Source organism: Octopus sinensis, linkage group LG1 (assembly GCF_006345805.1).
Source record: "Octopus sinensis linkage group LG1, ASM634580v1, whole genome shotgun sequence".
NCBI lineage: Eukaryota > Metazoa > Mollusca > Cephalopoda > Octopoda > Octopodidae > Octopus > Octopus sinensis.
The window spans coordinates 32,263,877-32,282,159 of NC_042997.1; the positions used below are offsets into that span (position 1 = coordinate 32,263,877).

At 35.3% G+C, this 18,283-nt stretch overlaps 1 protein-coding gene and 1 long non-coding RNA gene across 2 annotated transcripts in view; one reads left to right on the forward strand and one right to left on the reverse strand.

Annotated features, from left to right (window-relative positions):
• Positions 1-18,283, forward strand: part of LOC115210466 — a 338,193-nt gene that overhangs the window by 117,562 nt on the left and 202,348 nt on the right. The gene's annotated exons all lie outside the window — the stretch shown is intronic.
• On the reverse strand, positions 1,498-15,928 carry LOC118761056. The gene is made up of 3 exons (XR_004997134.1): positions 15,712-15,928; positions 14,298-14,304; positions 1,498-1,509 (listed from the first exon to the last, which is right to left on the reverse strand). It is a non-coding gene; the product is annotated as an uncharacterized LOC118761056 (long non-coding RNA).

Consider the following 18,283-nt stretch of genomic DNA (forward strand, 5'->3'; position numbering starts at 1 on the left):
GAGCTACACCAAATATGATAGTATTTTAAATAGAGAAATCTGTTAGTTCATGCTGTACAAGAAGCTTCCATTTTGAGAAATAGGTGTAGCCATATGCAAGTAACTCAGCTAGGTGGTTCTTCTGACAGGTATAATTGATGGTTTTGAGGACGTCAAAAGTAACAATCATACTTTTTTTATAGAGTTCCTGTGATGGTGATTTTGTTGGTGTCAAATGATGGGGAAACTGCTTCCAGTTATTAACTTTCTTTGGTGTTATAGGCAGTATTTTTCACTTGCACTGTTACAGTATGGCTGCTTGTGGATCACTTAGAATCTTTAGGGTTGTGGGCTTTGGTTGTGTGGGAGAAACATTGAAAAGTATACTGGGGAAGATATTTTCAATCACGAGATATGAAATAATAAATTCTGTTGAATTAGCACAAATTTTCTCTCTACACGATTTCTTGTCAGTTTTTATAAACGTATATCTCGTTTGTTAGCAAATTACATAGGAAGAGAAGAAAGAGAGAAAGGAAGAAAAAGAGATTATTTACAATGAAATAAATGATTTTTATATTTATTTCTTCATTTTATAGTAGTCTATGATGATATTTTATCATTTGAATTTAGGAAATATTTTTTTTTTATGATCATTACTTTATTTCTTAGTTGTAGAGTAGTTGATATTGACCCAACCCTGTACACACACACACACGTTCTGAAATCTTTATTTTGTCTAACCTTTGTCCATCGATTGTGTGGAACATATACTCAACATCCAATAAAACATCTTCTGGTTAATGTTATTAACTGATCAAAATCTAATAAATGTGACGTCTTGTTCTATTTTAAGTTTATATTTCTGTGGAACACGTGTATCAATGAATGCATACAGCACTGTGTATATGTGTGTGCAAATATGTCTCTTGGATACAAACAAGGTTGTATCATTAAGAAGTTTGCTTTGGAATTATGAAGTCCTGGGTTTGATCCCATGGTCTGGTATCTTTTATCAGCCTTGGATCAACCCAAGGCTTGTGAGTGAAATTGGGTTACTAGAAACTGTAAGAAACCATTACTCTATTAAAACTTGTGGGTATTTAAGCAATGTGTTCATGGATAGTTGATAGGGTGGATGAGGTACTGATGAAAGGAAAATAATCCTTAAAATACGTATATACACCCACTGCTTATTTTTATATCTTCTATCACATTGTTTACATAGAAGTATTTGTTTACGAAACATTATAACTTGCAGTGCTGGGTCTGAATTCTATAGAAAATCTATAGAGATCATATTAAAATGAAATTTAGGTGTTATTAACAAGTGATAAGGCACAGTATTGACTTAATAAACTTATGATATACTTAGTTGTGTATTATTAGTGCAAATGAAATATTTCTGCTTTCTTAGTAATCAAACTGGACAGAAACTACTACTTGTAAGTCAGTGTCAGTATTGTTGCATATTATGTTAAGCAAATGTTAAGAGATGATTACATTAAAGCTACAAGCATCTGCAGAATACTCAACCACTTACACATAAATTCAATGAGTAGGTAGTTCAATTGCTCAAACTGTTGGAATACTAAGCATTGACACCAACTAGACTTATAATTATTTTATCAGCTTAGGAAGGATTTGAATTTAGAATGTCATGGAATACAACTAAACACCACAAAGCATTTTGTCTGTCAAGTGCAAGATAGATAATATTCAGAATCTCAGTTGGTCAGGCTTGGGAATCCAGCAGTATAGTGTAAACAATGCTGTGTCTGAGGCCTCTACATCTCAAGAGTAGTGGGCAGCAAAACTAGATGGAACTCTACCACTCCTTTGCACTTCAATGATGATAATAATAATAATAATAATGATGATGATTTCAGTGACTTTTAAACATAAGTGGAAAGCTACAAATGTGTTTGTAGTCAATTACACTGGTCCCAGTACATGACTAGTACTTACTTATCAACCACATAACTAAATAACCATGAAGCATTTTCATCCAGCCATCAAGCATTAGTAATTATGACAGCAATATTTATACCAGATGCAGTCTTGTTAATTAATAACTACATCAGAAAAGATGCATAATGAAAACTGAAAGCTGATTGCAGTATTAGCTCTTTGAAGTCTTCTGGTGTTATTATTTATCTTTATCTCTACTGTTATAACAAATCACAGTCTCTTCTACCTGGTCCTGTTCTTCTGCTTCTATTTATCTCATTTCTATTAACCACTCTAGTTTGTGTTTGAATTATTTATGAAACAGAATCTTAACTATAAGATTATTTTTTAGACCATTAACCTCCTCTTTAGAGACAAAATTTCTTTGAATGTTTAATATTAAAACCTACACTATGGTTTGATCTCTGAATCTCATCTGGTGTTTTATTCCTGGATGTTTACATAAAACCAGATTGAATTTGAACTAGGGACCTTCATTACTACTCTCTTATCTTCTGTAATGTAATCATTATTATCAGTGTTTTGTTCCACTTGATTCCATTCTTTACTCTCTTTTTTTTTTTTACACTTTTGTAAAGATAACTTTTATTATCTTTACAAAGGAATTTTCAAATAAAAGAACAAGGTTGTTTGGAATTGAGGATTACTTTTCTGCTCTGATCATTTTACAAACATGTTTGCAATCTGTTAAAGATTTCAATGAATTTCATTTTTTAAATTATATATTTTAACATGAGTGGCTGTGTGGTAAGTGGCTTGCTAACCAACCACATGGTTCCGGGTTCAGTCCCACTGCATGGCACCTTGGGCAAGTGTCTTCTGCTATAGCCCCGGGCCGACCAATGCCTTGTGAGTGAATTTGGTAGACGGAAACTGAAAGAAGCCTGTCGTATATATGTATATATATATATGTGTGTGTGTGTGTGTATGTGTTTGTTTGTCTGTGTTTGTCCCCCTAGCATTGCTTGACAACCGATGCTGGTGTGTTTACGTCCCCGTCACCTAGCGGTTCGGCAAAAGAGACCAATAGAATAAGTACTGGTCTTACAAAGAATAAATCCCGGGGTTGATTTGCTCGACTAAAGGCGGTGCTCCAGCATGGCCGCAGTCAAATGACTGAAACAAGTAAAAGAGTATATGTGTATGTATTTGTTTTAAAGCTAGAGAGGTGTATTGAATAAGGAGTTATAATGAGTTATTGTTTTAGTTCATTTTGTATCTTCTATTTCTAAGTTTGAATTCTGCATTTCAAACCTCATTTATCATTTTTTTTCCCTTTACTATTTAGCATAAAACTATTGAGGGAAACTTTTGTTGATTTACATTAACATTCTAACTGCTGAATTCTGTAAGTTTGGAAACTGTTATAAGCTGGGCTGACAGATGAAAGCTGAGATATATTTCTTCTCCAGAGAAACAGTCTGTTATCAGTATAAGTATGGTTTGAACTGCTTAGTAGTTCAGAATTATAACTTCTGAGATTCATGAAATAAGTACCTATAAGGTATAGGATGTCAAAGCCAGTTAATCTCTGTCTCACATAGCAACATACCTTATGCATCCAGGAAAGGTGTTCTTGTAACATATTTAATGTTTCTTTAATTCATAGAAGTTTATAAGGGCTGGTGCTTAGGTCTGGTTTCATGACATTACGTAGATGAGGGATAAATCTCCCTCTGGATAGGACATTAGTCTTTCACAGTTAGCATTCCTTGTGTGTGTGTGTGTGTGTGTGTGTGTGTATGCGTGTGCGTGCGCGTGCGTAAAATTTTATCTTGTTTCAGTCATTAGATTGTCATCATGCTGGGGCATCATCTTGAAGAAGTTTTTGTCAAATAAATTGTCCCCACCACTTTTTTTTTTATTTTTTTAAAACCTGTTACTTATTCTATTAGTCTCCTTTGCTGAACTGCTAAGTTATGAGGGTGTAAACAAACCAACTCTGTTTGTCAAGCAGTGGTGGGCAACAAACACAGACACAAAGACACACACACACACATATATTTAAATAGAGGTTAAAATAGCCTCATTAAGGAATAAAAATATCCAATGAATTACTGGTTCATTGCCTATTATTTTTTATGAATCGTAATATTCATAAAATAATAAGTTTAACTCTTGGTTTATAAATATTCAAATTAAAATTCAGAAAATGGAGATGTAGTGTTAATATAATTTATTAACTGCAAAAAAATTCAGTGTTTTCTTACAGCTGTTTCGATTTTACCCAAAGAATTAAATTCAGTAATTAAATCATCGTATTGGACAAAATTTTGCCCGAAAATATTGTAGAAAACATATGCCAAGTTTTCTGAATTTCTCATATCCTACCTTCCAGAGCATCTCCACCTTCTCTGCTATCTTTCCTACATGTACCGCACTCTTTTATTTCATCTCCTTCCTTATCTTCCCTCAACCACCCCTACCCTCCTTCTTTGCTACTAGTCTCTCTATTTTTGTTTTTCTTATATTTCTACATCTTTACTCATTCTAGCTTCTTTTCCCTTATTACTTTTTCTTTCTCTCATTCTCTGCATCTATATCTGTTTCTATACATTTCTCACTCTATGTCTCTCTTGCTCTTTGTATCTATATCTCTCCTTATATGTTTCGCTTTTGCTTTCTTACTATCAGTTTCTCTCTCTCACTCTATTTCTTTCTCTTTTTTACTCTCTCTTTACCTCGTTTTCTATTCAAAATGTTCTCCATTAAAACAATCCTTTTAAACTGTCATAATCTACTGACAGATAATATCTATACATGTGCTCCAATAAAGAACTAATATTGCACACACACATGCACATGTACTCACAATATACACAAATGAACACATACACTACCAGGTACGCACACATGTGCATTGACATGCACCCGTACACACAGAGATATGTTTGCCAACACACACACACACCCAGACATGTTCACTAACATATACACCAATAGTTGTGTGCAGACATACCAACATGCATCTTCTCAGACACATAGCATTTGTACATGCACTGATATGCACACACACATGCAAACACATTCACACAAATCATCTGCATGAAAGCATACGTGCATATATTTACACACATGCACAAACGCAACATCTATGAAAACACACAAACGTATATGCAAATGATACATGAAAAGTACAGTCACCTGTACACCCCCACCTGAATCTACACAGTATATGCAAATGATATAAATCAAGCACAATTGTAAGTGCACATATACACATGCATGAAATCTGCACACAGATGCATATTATTCGAATACATGCACTTTTACATATGTTCTCTCACACATGCACAACTCTATAGACGTATGTACATATTCCTATATTCAGATGTTTTCTCTCTCTTACACATGCATGCATGCATGCACACATGCATATGCACAGTCTGTATTTAGAAGACAACTGGATGAAATCGTCAAGTGTAGACAAATGTTTTACCTACATACTTTCACTATGTTGATATAATAATGAGCTATTTGTGCAGTTGAGACCAAAAAAAAACCAAAAAGAAAAAGAAAATGAATTAAATCAAACATATCTACTAATGTATCATCATCATCATCATTATTGTCATCATTGTCATAGATTTTGGACTGCTTTGTTTTCTTTTTCTTTTTTATTTCCCGCTGCAGTAATTTCTTTGCGTTCTTCTCTACATAGATATTACTTGAAATGAAATGAAATGAAACTACTTATTTGCTCTCTCTTCTCTCTCTCTCTCTCTCTCTCTCTCTGCAATGACGAGATACTTATTACTTTTCTAAGATTTCTTTTTAATTTATATTTTGAGACTACTTTTACCCCTCTCTATACTTTCTTCATTTTCATTCTTTCCTTCCCCATTTTTCATTCTTCGTTCTTCTTATTTGACATACTTATTTGATGTACTTCAAGATGTGATTAAGAGATTACAAAAAATAATAATAATAATAATAATAATAATATCAAAAAGAAAGAGGATGAAAAACAAAAAAATTTACAATCCCTTAAAATTTGAAATAGGAAGAATTTGGAGTATGAAAACTGTAAAGGTGGTGTCTATAATAACTGGTGCATTGGAACAGTAAGCAAAGATATAGACAAATGGCTGAAGGGGATTGGAATAGAAGTTCCAGTAGAGCTCCTACAGAAAGTTTGTCTCTTAGGGACAGCAAGGATTATCAAGAGGGTTCTAAGCACTTGAAAGACTACTGAAAACTTGTGGATACCTAAGGTTACAGGTAGTAACCTGCTACCCACATAAATCCTTCCAGGAATAAGACTGAACCTGTGTCAAACCAAATAATAATAAGGATAATAATGATAACAATAATTCTATTAAAAAAAAAAACCCTGTCTTTGAGTTTACCATTTAGACTGTATTAACCCTTTCGTTACTGTGTTTATTTTGAGATGCTCTGTGTTTCTTTCAATTACTTTAAATCTAACAAAGAATTTAGTAAAATAACTTAGTTATCATTAAGCTAGTATTAGGAATATAAGTTGTGACTAAGGTTTGGTGGAAGATTTTAATTCAACACTTATGAAAACAAGACATTTGTACTCAGAGCCAGAGCCGGTTTCAGCCGGGTTGGTAATGAAAGGGTTAATTTATAGCTTAACCAATATCATCCTTTACACTAAGATTCTTAAAAAGATTATGAAACAGCAAGAAGAAATTCAAAATTATATTAGGAAGCTACTGATGATGGAAATAGTAAAGAACATGTTTTGAGTTTTCCCAAATAATCATCTTCAGTGATATTAGAGTTCGACAGAGCTAGCTTTAGCAACAAGGCTTTATTAGATATGAGCCATCAAAGGAGATTTTTTATGTGGTTACGCTTAGCCTGTTATAGATTAAATGCCAAAATAAGGTGGTGAGCTGGTTAATACTGTTAGCATGTCAGAGGAGATGCTTGGCATTTTGCTCTTTTTACATTCTGAGTTCAAATTCAACCAAGGTTGATTTTTGCCTTTCATCCGTTCAGGGTTGATCAAATAAGCAGCACCAGTCAATACTGGGGGTCAATGTAATCAATTTCCTCTCCCCTCAAAAGCTGTTGGCCTTGTGTCAAAATTTTGAATCCATAAATTAAATGCTAAACTTCACTCAAATAAAGCCCTACTGGCTTTTAAAAAAAAGGCTCAGGTTGAGGTGGGTGGCTAGACAGACAAAAAAGGAGTTTTTTTCAAACCAATGATGAATTCTTGTGAGCTAAACAGGGAACCTGGACATAGTTGCTTGATCTGCTAGAAATAACAGCTTAATCTCACTCAAATGTCTCTCTATAACTTAAAAAAAGAGTACACATTGGATGGTGTTGATACATATATTATCTGAAATTAAGAGAAAAGAAAAGAGAAGGATAGTTGTGGCTGTTAACATTTTTGATTGTAGGTCTGCTTGGCCTGAACTAACCAAGGGGCTGAACAACAACAACTACAAAAAATAAATAAATGAACAAAACAAAGACTTTTTTTTTGTAGCTAACAAGACTGTCTGTATATGAGTGCTTGGCCTGCTACAAATAACAGCTAAGTCTCTCTCAGACCCCCACCCCAGTAGCTTTAAAAGGAAGAACACACTGGTTGGTGTAGTCTTAGATAAACTGTAAGAAGCTGGGATACCTCTGATTAGAAATCAGCTGCATCAAGCCTAGCTGGAAGCAAAAGCTATGATAGCAGCATTGATTTTGTTGCTGTTGTTTAAATCTATTATTTACATTCCTATTTGCAGAGAGGAGAATTTATTATTTTTTTTTTAGCAATAATTCTTACCTTATTGGTTGGTAACCATTCAAAAGTTAGGGGTTTTTTAATTTTTTTTTTTTTTTTAGTCAGTCTAGCCAACCAGAACAAGTAGTGTTCTATATCTTGTTCAAGGAGTGCAACACAACTGCAATAAGAAGACCATATGGAACTTAAAACCTGATAATCAATTTTCCAGTATCTTAACTTTACAGGTAGACTTAAATAATCCTGTCTCTTGAAAACGTGCTGCTATTACAGTTACAGAAGTATTAGTGAGAGATTGACACAATGTTCCACTTTCTTTGTTCAATCAGCATAGGAGCTTCTACTGTCTTTCAGCCTGTTGTATCAGCAGCTAAATCTCCTTTAACAATCTACCTACCAACTAGGGTAAAAAAAAAAAAAAATAAAAAAAAGGATAGAAAAAAAAAAAGCCTGAATCTTAATTTTCAATATGATCTTTTCTACAATAGGCGGAGGGCTAGATGTTTTGCGGGAGGAGGCTAGTTGATTACATTGACCTCAGTGCTCAACTGGTGCTTTTTTCATTGACACCAAAAGAATGAAAGGTGAAATCAACCGTGGTAGAATTTGAACTCAGAGCATAAATTATGTTAAGCATTTTGTCGAGTGTGCTAATGATTCTGCCAGCTTGCCACTCCAAATTCTTAATATGGCAAGTTGTGCATGGCCTGACTAACAAACAAGCCAACTATAGAGTTTGGTGTAAGGTACTTAAATCTATAATAGTGTCCACAGTGTGGTCAGGAAATAGATTGAGTCATAGCATTTTTGGGAACCATGTTATATGTTCTAGCAAAGATGACTGGTTGTTTTCAAATGTCATTGAAATATGACTGAAATCTCTCAATTCCTGAGCCATTTAAATATGTAATACAATCATATTTTATGGCAAATGTATAACAAGTACAAAATGTACAGTGTTTGCTGTGAGGTAGCTGGGACAGATGCTGTATAACAAGTGACCCAGAATATAGTGATTGTGTGGTAAGAAACTTGCTTCCCAGCCATGTGGTTCTGGTATCAATCCCACTGTGTTGCACCTTGGTTGAGTGTCTTCTGTTATAGCCTTCAGCCTATCAAAACCTTGTGAGTGGGTTCAATAGACAGAAACTGAAAGAGGCCCATCATTTATTATGTAATATACGTTTGTGTGTGACTTTGTGTCTGTGTTTGTCCCCCATCACTGCTTGACAACCAATGTTGGTGTGTTTACATCCCTGTAACTTAGCATTTCAGCAAAAAGAGGCCGATAGAGTATGTACCAGGCTTAATAAAAAATAAGTACTGGAGTTGATTCATTTCACTAAAAATTCTTCAAGATAGTGCCCCAGCATGGCTGCAGTCCAATGACTGAAACAAGTAAGAGATGAAAGGCAGTAGCAGCTGTATTTGCAGTTGGGATAATTGCAGCTTAAAAGTACACTCTCTCATCAAAATGTCTCTCAGTCAGCTCTTTATTTCAAAAGTTTATTAATGATAGTATGATGAGTGGAGGAAAGTGACAAAAACCACTTCAAAAAATGTAGAATGAAGAGGCTAATCAAATCACTTTGTCACTCTGGCTACTGACCTACAGTCAACACCTCAATGATGAGAAATTGTAGCTGTTTACTTGATCTCCTAAAAGTAGGAGCCAAATTACCCTCAAATCACACTCTACATTAGATAATGTTTTCTTGTAGAAGCCCCCAAAAACAGGATGGTTACAATTGAAATGTTTTTCATCATAGATTTGCTTAATCAGGACTGGCTCAAGACTAAACAGTGATCCTTTACTGCTTGGGAGACTATCCCCACTCTCGCCTTTTTTAAAACTTCTTTTTCTTTCAGCCAAAGTGTCAATCCCAAACTGTCACCATTCTCTTCTTCCTCCCTATCCTCAACAACATACAAGCTTATTCGGATTTATGAACTTTTCTAAATATGATTATTAAGCTGATTTAAACCTCCCATTGTTCCCATCATTCCATTATACTGTATGTCGCTCTGATTATTTTAGAATTTTTCACAATTAGAGCATGTTAAAAGTAAAATAGTGAAGGAATGTGTGTACACATGTATGCACATATGTAAGGCATAGCCATGACTGTGTGATTGAGAAATTCACTTACTAATCAAGCGGCCTTCAGGTCAGTTCCACCTTGGGCAGGTGTCATCTACAAAAGCTCCAGACTAACCCAAGCCTTGTGACTAGATTTGGTAGACAGAAGCTTCAAGAAGCACATCGTGTGCGTGTGTGTGTTTTTGTATGTATACACACACACACGGCCTAGTTGTTAGTGTCACATTCACGATCACGAGATCATGGTTTCAATTCCTAGACCAGGTGGTGCATTGTGTTCTTGAGCCAAACACTTATCTCACGTTGCTCTGCGATCACTTTGACACCTGATGCATGGTACACAGTGCAGCTGTTCAGACGATGTTGATTTGATGGAGAGAGTAAGTTAATATGCAGCACAAACATTTGATCACTGTAAACAAATCTTTCGTGCAGGTCATTTGGTAATAGTTGAAAGCTCATACATTGTCTTCAACATGAGAGTCCATCATATACACACACACACACACACACACACACACACACACACACACACACATATATATATATGTGATCTCTAGAGCACCACCAGCAAAAAAATTTTTTTCCTCTGTCTTCCCTTCTCGGGATCTTTCCTTCTCCTTTGTTTCCGACGAAGAGCTCCGCTCAAAACATTAAACCCTCCTTCCCTTCTTTCCTGAGCGTCAATAATACTTTAATTGTTCCACGTCCTCGCGTTGCTGTGTTTTTTTTCTGTGTTTTCTTGTTTGGATTAACCTTATATATATATATACATACACACACACATAGACGTGTGTATGTGTGCTTCTGTATGAAACTGTCAGTGCTTCCATTCTGCACTTAGCATAGAAATGACTGAACAAGGGACAGTGAGGTTTGTTGACATTTCCTTGTCAACAAATTATTAGGTAGTTGAGTCAAGTGAAACCATAGTTGTGGCCAATACCAGTGCCACCTGACTGGCCCCTGTGCCAGTGACACATAAAAAGCACCCACTACACTCTCAGGGTGGTTGGCATTAGGAAGGGCATCCAACTTTAGAAACCTTGCCAGATCAGATTGGAGCCTGGTGCCACCTCCTGGCTTGCCAGTCCTCAGTCAAACTGTCCAATCCATGCCAGTATGGAAAGTGGACGTTAAATGGTGATGATGATGATATATATATATATATATATATATATATATATATGCATGCATGAATTAATCCTTTATAGCTACAGGCTACAATATGACTTTGATATTTTGATTACACGGCGAATGTGGACAAATATTTAGGTATGGATCTTGAATTACACAATTACACACAAGTTTTGGTTAAAGGAGGAATCTTCACATACACACATACTAGCTACGGTTGCACCTGATACTTTTTGTTACTCATGCTTCAAGCTTTCTCTCCCAAGAAAGTTCAATGAATATTTTTCTCTGAATGTTTTCTTTCTATGGGTCATTTCCTGGTGGTATGACCTAACAACACTACAGCTGCTTTTTGTTTGTCACTTTAATCTTTTGATGTTCTACTTGATACAGTTAACACGAAGGGAGTCATTATGACTTCATCATGTACATCTCATACACTCAGTCTGTCAGGGTAGCCACATTATGTATTTATTATTTATCAAACAATGTGGCCTGCATATCCTGTCTCTGGTGGAAATAGTATAAAATAGTTCAGGCATCTTGTTGGTGTTGCTTGTAGACATTGATGTCTTTAATGTAATATTGTAGTTATATTTTTCAAATTTTCTTTATTTATCTATGAGTTATTACTAGTAACAAAGGTAATTTCATAGTTGTCATGGCACAGTCAATTCTTTTCTCTCTACAGAGAAACAAATAGTTTTTATGCAGAATGTCATTTTAATTAGATTAAAATGATGGCATTCTCTGAAGAGTAGTTGAATCATTTTCTTATCAGTTTTTCCAACTGACAATATGATATGAACCAGAATGATTGTAAACAACTTATCCATATTAAGTTGTCAGGAAACTCTGTAGTCTAGAAAAATATCTTCTCAACGTCACTGTCATAGTCAACCTTACCATCTTCACCATTACTATTGCCATCATCATCATCATCATCATCACTCAGCAAGTCCCATCAACACAACCATCATCATGCCATACCACAGTGAAATCTAAAACTTGCCGAAAGATTGATTAAGATGACCAATATAAAAATGAGGAATAATTCTGTCGTTATACGAAGATATATTCATTACCATCAGAGCCATCGATGGTTTCAAAAACCACGGAGAATTAAAATGTCTCTAACCTACTTGTTTGGAGTATTTTCAAATTGTGACATTTTTTCAACATTGTCAAAGCTGCTTCTGTTACAATTACTTGACCTACTCAATGTAGCAATCCAAATTTACTTTTTCACATAAACACTTTTAAAATGAAGACTGCTTGTGTTTTATTCCTGAATCAATTTTGTTATATCTACCTGGTTATAAAGATAGTTTGAGCAAGAGAGGGAGGCTGATCAAAAACTGAAATTAGACCTAAACTGATGAGTTATGTATTTAAATATTTTGCAAACTGGGTGTATTGAATTACCTGTGTACTTTCTAAGCATTTGATCAGCTTACATACATTCTGCAGAGTTGTTCAAGGGACTATTACTCAAGAAGAGCAAAAACTTTAAGGAGTGTGAGACTCTTCAAAAGGAATACTCTCTGCCCAACAAGAAACATCAGCTTATGTCAACCTCATAGTTATTTGAATGAAATGAAGATGATTCACCATAGTAGAGCTTGTAAATTCAAACTCTGAATACAGAATAAACACACACCCAAGGACAAGCATAACCTTTTCCACAAACAGTTCAAAGATCTTTCATTATAAACAGCAGGCCCTTAGCTGCTAAACATTGTAATTATTACAATTTAGCTTATTTGTACATTTTTGCCAGCCAGCCAGCCAACTTTTTATCCTTTGGCAAATTCATATGCATTTATTATCCTTTTAAGTACTCATCGTCATCATCATTGTTTAACGTTCGCTTTCCATGCTAGCATGGGTTGGACGGTTCAACTGGGGTCTGGGAAGCCAGAAGGCTGCACCAGGCCCAGTCTGATCTGGCAGTGTTTCTACAGCTGGATGCCCTTCCTAATGCCAACCACTCCGTGAGTGTAGTGGGTGCTTTTTACATGCCACCGGCACAGGTGCCAGACGAGGCTGGCAAACGGCCACAATCGGATGGTGCTTTTTGCGTGCCACTGGCACGGAGACCAGACGAAGCTGGCAATGGCCACGGTCAGATGGTGCTTTTTACGTGCCACCGGCACGGAAGCCAGTCAGGGCAGCACTGGCTACGGCCACGTTCGGATAAGTACTACAATATCAATTTCAGTCCTTCCTAGCATAAACCTAGAACTCATTAAACTAGGATTTCATGTGTTACTTTTTGTTGATTCTAAATATTTTATTACTACTGATGAGTGATGTTTTCACCCATCATTAATAGACTGTCTTTCACTATCTCTGGCCCACTGACTCACTCACTACATTGTCTCTTTCTCTAGTTTTAGAAGTGTAACATCCTTAACTTTGTGTGTGTGTGTGAATTTTCACCCAAACCGAGATGACTATATGAGTAACTGAAGCAATCTTCTTAGGTTTGTTCTTTTCTTGTTCTTTACTCAACCCAAACCTCACCCCACAAGTGATTGACTATTTCACTCACTTTCTTGCTGTTGTGAGAAAACAAAAGAATGATTGCCTGAAACTCTGGAAGAAAGATTCTTCCCACCATTTCCAACCTCATTTCACCACTAAAGAATGCCTTTATGAACCACAGACCCAATAAGTTGTTCTGCCTTTTTAATTTCATTCATCTGGAACTTCTTGTCTTTTCCCAAGAGCATTTCATCTAACCCTACCTGTTACTTACAAATGAAAATGTCTGTAAGTTACACATATAAAGATAAAGCCACTCACTCAGTATTTTTGGCCTGCTTTTCTTCCAGTATCACACACACACACACACACACACGCACGCACACGCACACGCACACACACACACGACAAATCACCACCTTCTCCATGTCACTTATCTCACCAAAATGTGAGTGAGTTCTCTTTTTCCAACTAAACAACAAGACTGGACTTGGCAATGTTTTGTCAATTACTTTCAAACAAACATAAGTTTACTTAGTGTTGTCAGAATCAATGAATACCCAAGGGTACTTTACCAGGCTTCAGTTTTTTGGGGGTTTTTTCGGAAAGCTTATAATTAGAAAAAAACAAAAAACAAAGACATTCTTATAACACCTGTTTCCTAAAGATATAACACTTCAAACAATTCACTTCTTAACAACAATAGACATTCCTATGTGGCTGATATCACTCTTCAATCACCTTCTTCACACAGGCATCAGCCGCACACAACATCTTGTGGTAGGCATTCACTGCTCTATTGTGAAAACATTTTCCAGTGGGGACATGACAACATAGTCACAATACAATCAATACAACCACTACACATATCAAATGAACAGACTCTTTTCATGAACACTCAACTTAAAATCTAAATTTGCTACTGAAACTAGTAATCACCCTATCTGACCTCTCAAGGCAACTCCACTTGTATGTAACTGCTTCACAAAGACTAAAATTTTTGTATAGGACTTCAGCCCCCCCCCCCCATCAATTGTTGATACCCTAAAATAGACCCACACTGGAGAACTGCTCACATAAACGAGAAACTACTACTGCTGCACAAACACTGATGTCAAAAGAAAGCCATTCAGCTGATTGATAATGATTCATCCGCCAGCATTCTTCAATCACTAGCTCACAGGTGTCTGATATCCTCTCTCTGCCTCTTTTATTAGCGTTGTAATTGATTCTACTCTTCTGAACTAGATAACTGCACTGCATATTCCTTCTACTTAGCACTCCTGCTCCCATCACCTTCACTGATTTCCACTTCACAGATTCCCTCCTTCCCCCACTTTGTTAATTCCTTCTTTCCCAAGGACTGCAAACTTCAGGAATTCCCTTCTCAAGGAAACTCCTATCAATGAAGCAAATATATGATTCCAGCTGTGTGTGCATTAATTAATGGTCTAATCTGCAACATTGACAATTGCTTACAATCTTATTTGCTGTATCACATTGAATACAAAATGAGGAAACTGCCAATACACAGTGCAACACATGTAACATATATTGGTAGTGTTATTCTCTTTACTGTTTACTACAGTTATTTATCTGTGGCCATGCTACGATTACATCTATATCAGTATTTAGTCAGAAGCTCATTTTATCAAATGACTGAGTTTACTTGAGTTACTTCCCTTTTGCAAACTTAAATACTGCAAAGCTCTCTCTCTCTCCCTCCCTCTCTCTCTCCCTCCCTCTCTCTCTCCCTCTCTCTCTCTCTCTCTCACACACACACATACAAAGATGGCTTCTGCAGTTCCTGTCTACTGATTGGCTCGCACGGTATTATTAAACCAGGGGTTATAAAGCAGAAGACACTTGCTTAAAGTACTATACAGTGTGATCAAAGCCAGAACCATGTGGCTGCAAAGTGAACTTCTTAACACCACAGCTGTATGCATTCACATCAAAGAACATCTGTATGAGAGCATTCCTCTACTTAAAAATACACTTATTTACTTGTCTTAACTGGAAGATCACCTAGAGAATCAGCTAATGAAAGTATGAAAGGAATGATCGTTAGGTACCTTAAGCAAGAAATTAACAATCACTGAGCTGTGAAACTTTCATCAGTTTATTGATACTAACGTGTTTACCACTTGGTAAAATCTCTTAACGGCACAATGTTATGTTGGCTGTTATTACTTGTTTCCTGTGTTTCATTGTGTTGGCTTCTATTCTAAGATATACTTTCCTATTTAACCTGCTTGATAATGACCTACCTGTGTGAGCTCGCCTCTGGTTCTATGATACAAAAACTTCTGTTCACATTTAAATTAACCCTTTAGCATTCAAACCGGCCATATCCGGCCAGAATATTTAACCTGTTTTATACTGAAACTGACCAGAGCTTGCCTCTTACCTCAGCCCTACCATGTCATTCTAAAACTAAAAAAACCACATCACTGTAATCTCTAAACTACAAGATAATACATGATTAATTCAAAACAATATAAATAAACAAACATCACATTTGACAGAATAATCTGAACACTAAAGGGTTAAACCTTTCTATAATAATTTTATGCAAGAACTTGCTATGTTCAAAACACCAGATTAATAATGATAATAATAATAATAATAATAATAAAACAACTAATTATTTTACCTTCTTAATTTCCATTCCTTGGACGATTGCAGTAGCTTCCTGCTCAACCCCTCTATATTTCTGGAGAAAGAGAGGTTGTGAGTGTTTCTCCATAACTGTTTCACACAACACATCATAGTTGATTTAGAGAGGGGTGGGTAGTGAGGAGGGAATAAAAACAGCTGACCACACTACTTTATTACTTTGACACCTGTTAGGATGAAAGGCCAAATTGACCGTAGCAGGATTTGGACCCAAATTGCTGAGGACTTGAATACCACCAGGAACTGTATCTGGCACTTTAACATTCTATCTGCCAGTTCAAAATCTTATTAAACCTTTGATTATTTCAAAATTGAATTGGATTGTAATGCAGTTTGTTTTATCAGAAGTATGGTCAAGAAGTTAATAACTCTTCAAAATAATTAACATATTCTAATTTTTTAAAATAACATATTTGCAACCACAAAGTCTATATTTGTTTCTTGTCATTTATTTTCTATTTGTATTTTTTTCTCTAGTAATAGCAAAACCCACACTGAAGTAAGCTTCAGTTTTAGTAGGTTAATTTCAAACTTGGTCAACAAAACAAGTATTAAAATAGGAATGTTAGTAAAGAATTATTACTTGTGATACTTGATAGGTATGATTAATAGGTGAAAGAAAATTTGTAAATAATAATTATCTTGTCAATTTTCCAAGGAACCACCCTCTGGTACTTTGATATAAAACATCCAGTTATAAAGTGTTAAATATTTTATGTAACATTCATAAAATTTTTGTTATATGTTCTCAAACACCAGTTTTAATGTTGCAATTAGTGGTTATCCTAGAAGGAAGCCTCTACATAGTTGTTTGACCTAACAGAAATAGCAACCATATATGTATTAAATTACATTCTACCATTCCTAAAAATAGGACTCACTAGATAATGGGGTTCTAGGATACACTGCCTGAGAAAAGATGTGATTCTCAACTTAATATACTGTCAGTCATAGTTCAACTTAGGCTGACTGGAGGCTAAGCAACAACAAATTAATGAAAAGTTAGTTAATTTAGGAAATCCTCCAAATTTTTACCCTGCTAATTAACTGAAAGATAACCTGTGTATTTTATGATAAATATAGTCACCAAAAATGTTCATGATTTGGATGCTTTTTTTCTCGCATTTTAGTAACTCAGCTCCAAGATTACTTGATATCATAAACAATATATTTACAAATATTCTTTCCATGTAATCACAATTTAGTATCTTTTTTAACAATTTTTTTTTTAAGCTGAAAGAAGGGAATTACCAGAATTGGTAACAGTGGTGGACAAAATACCATTCAGTATTTAGTTACATCTCTGTATCTTCTGCTATGGTCGATTTATAACTTTTATCCTTCCATGGTTGATAAAATAAATAGCAGCCTAGTTCTGAGGTTGATACAGTTGACTGTTCTCTTTCTTTGGAAATTTTGGTCTTGTAATAATACAGATAAGTGGGTAGTGAGCTGACAGAATCATTAGCATGTTAGACAAAATGCTGAGCAGCTTTTCTTCCAGCTCTTTATTTCTGAGTTCAGATCCTGCCAAGATCAATTTTACATTTCATCCCTTTCAGGATAATAAAATAAAAAAATACTGGAATTGATGTAACTGACTTTACCCTTTTCCCTAAATAATTGCTGGCCTTAAACCCTGCAATGGACAAGCATCCTATTCGGGGGAACATTATGATCTTAGTCACTTTTATGCCATGGAAACAGAGTAACCAGCCTCATGCATCTTAGGGCTTGAGAAAAAAAGTATAAAGAAGGAAAGAGAGACAGAGAATGAGAGAGAGAATATGAGTATCTGATGGCAGTGGTTATATTACAGTTGTGGGGCGGATAAAATAAAAATACCATTGCAGCCAAATATTAGAATTAATGTATTCAACAATATCCTCTTCCCTACCAAATTTGTGGTCTTGTACCTATATTAGAAATCAATAATTTCTACTGACCACTAGGCAAACAAAAATGTTACACATCACACAGCTGCACTTTGTATGGTAATTGATTGTACTAAGACTAATATTCACTCCAGAACCGTTTAAACAGCTGAAACATAAGGTACTCTTTAAAAATATTTTTTTTAAATACAGTAGAATGGTAGAATAAGTCATACTAGAAGAAATAACTTTAAAATTAAAGAAAAAAATAAATATGATTAGCTAAGGAAATAACTTAAATGAGCCAATGACTGAATTTGGATAAATAAAGTGCAG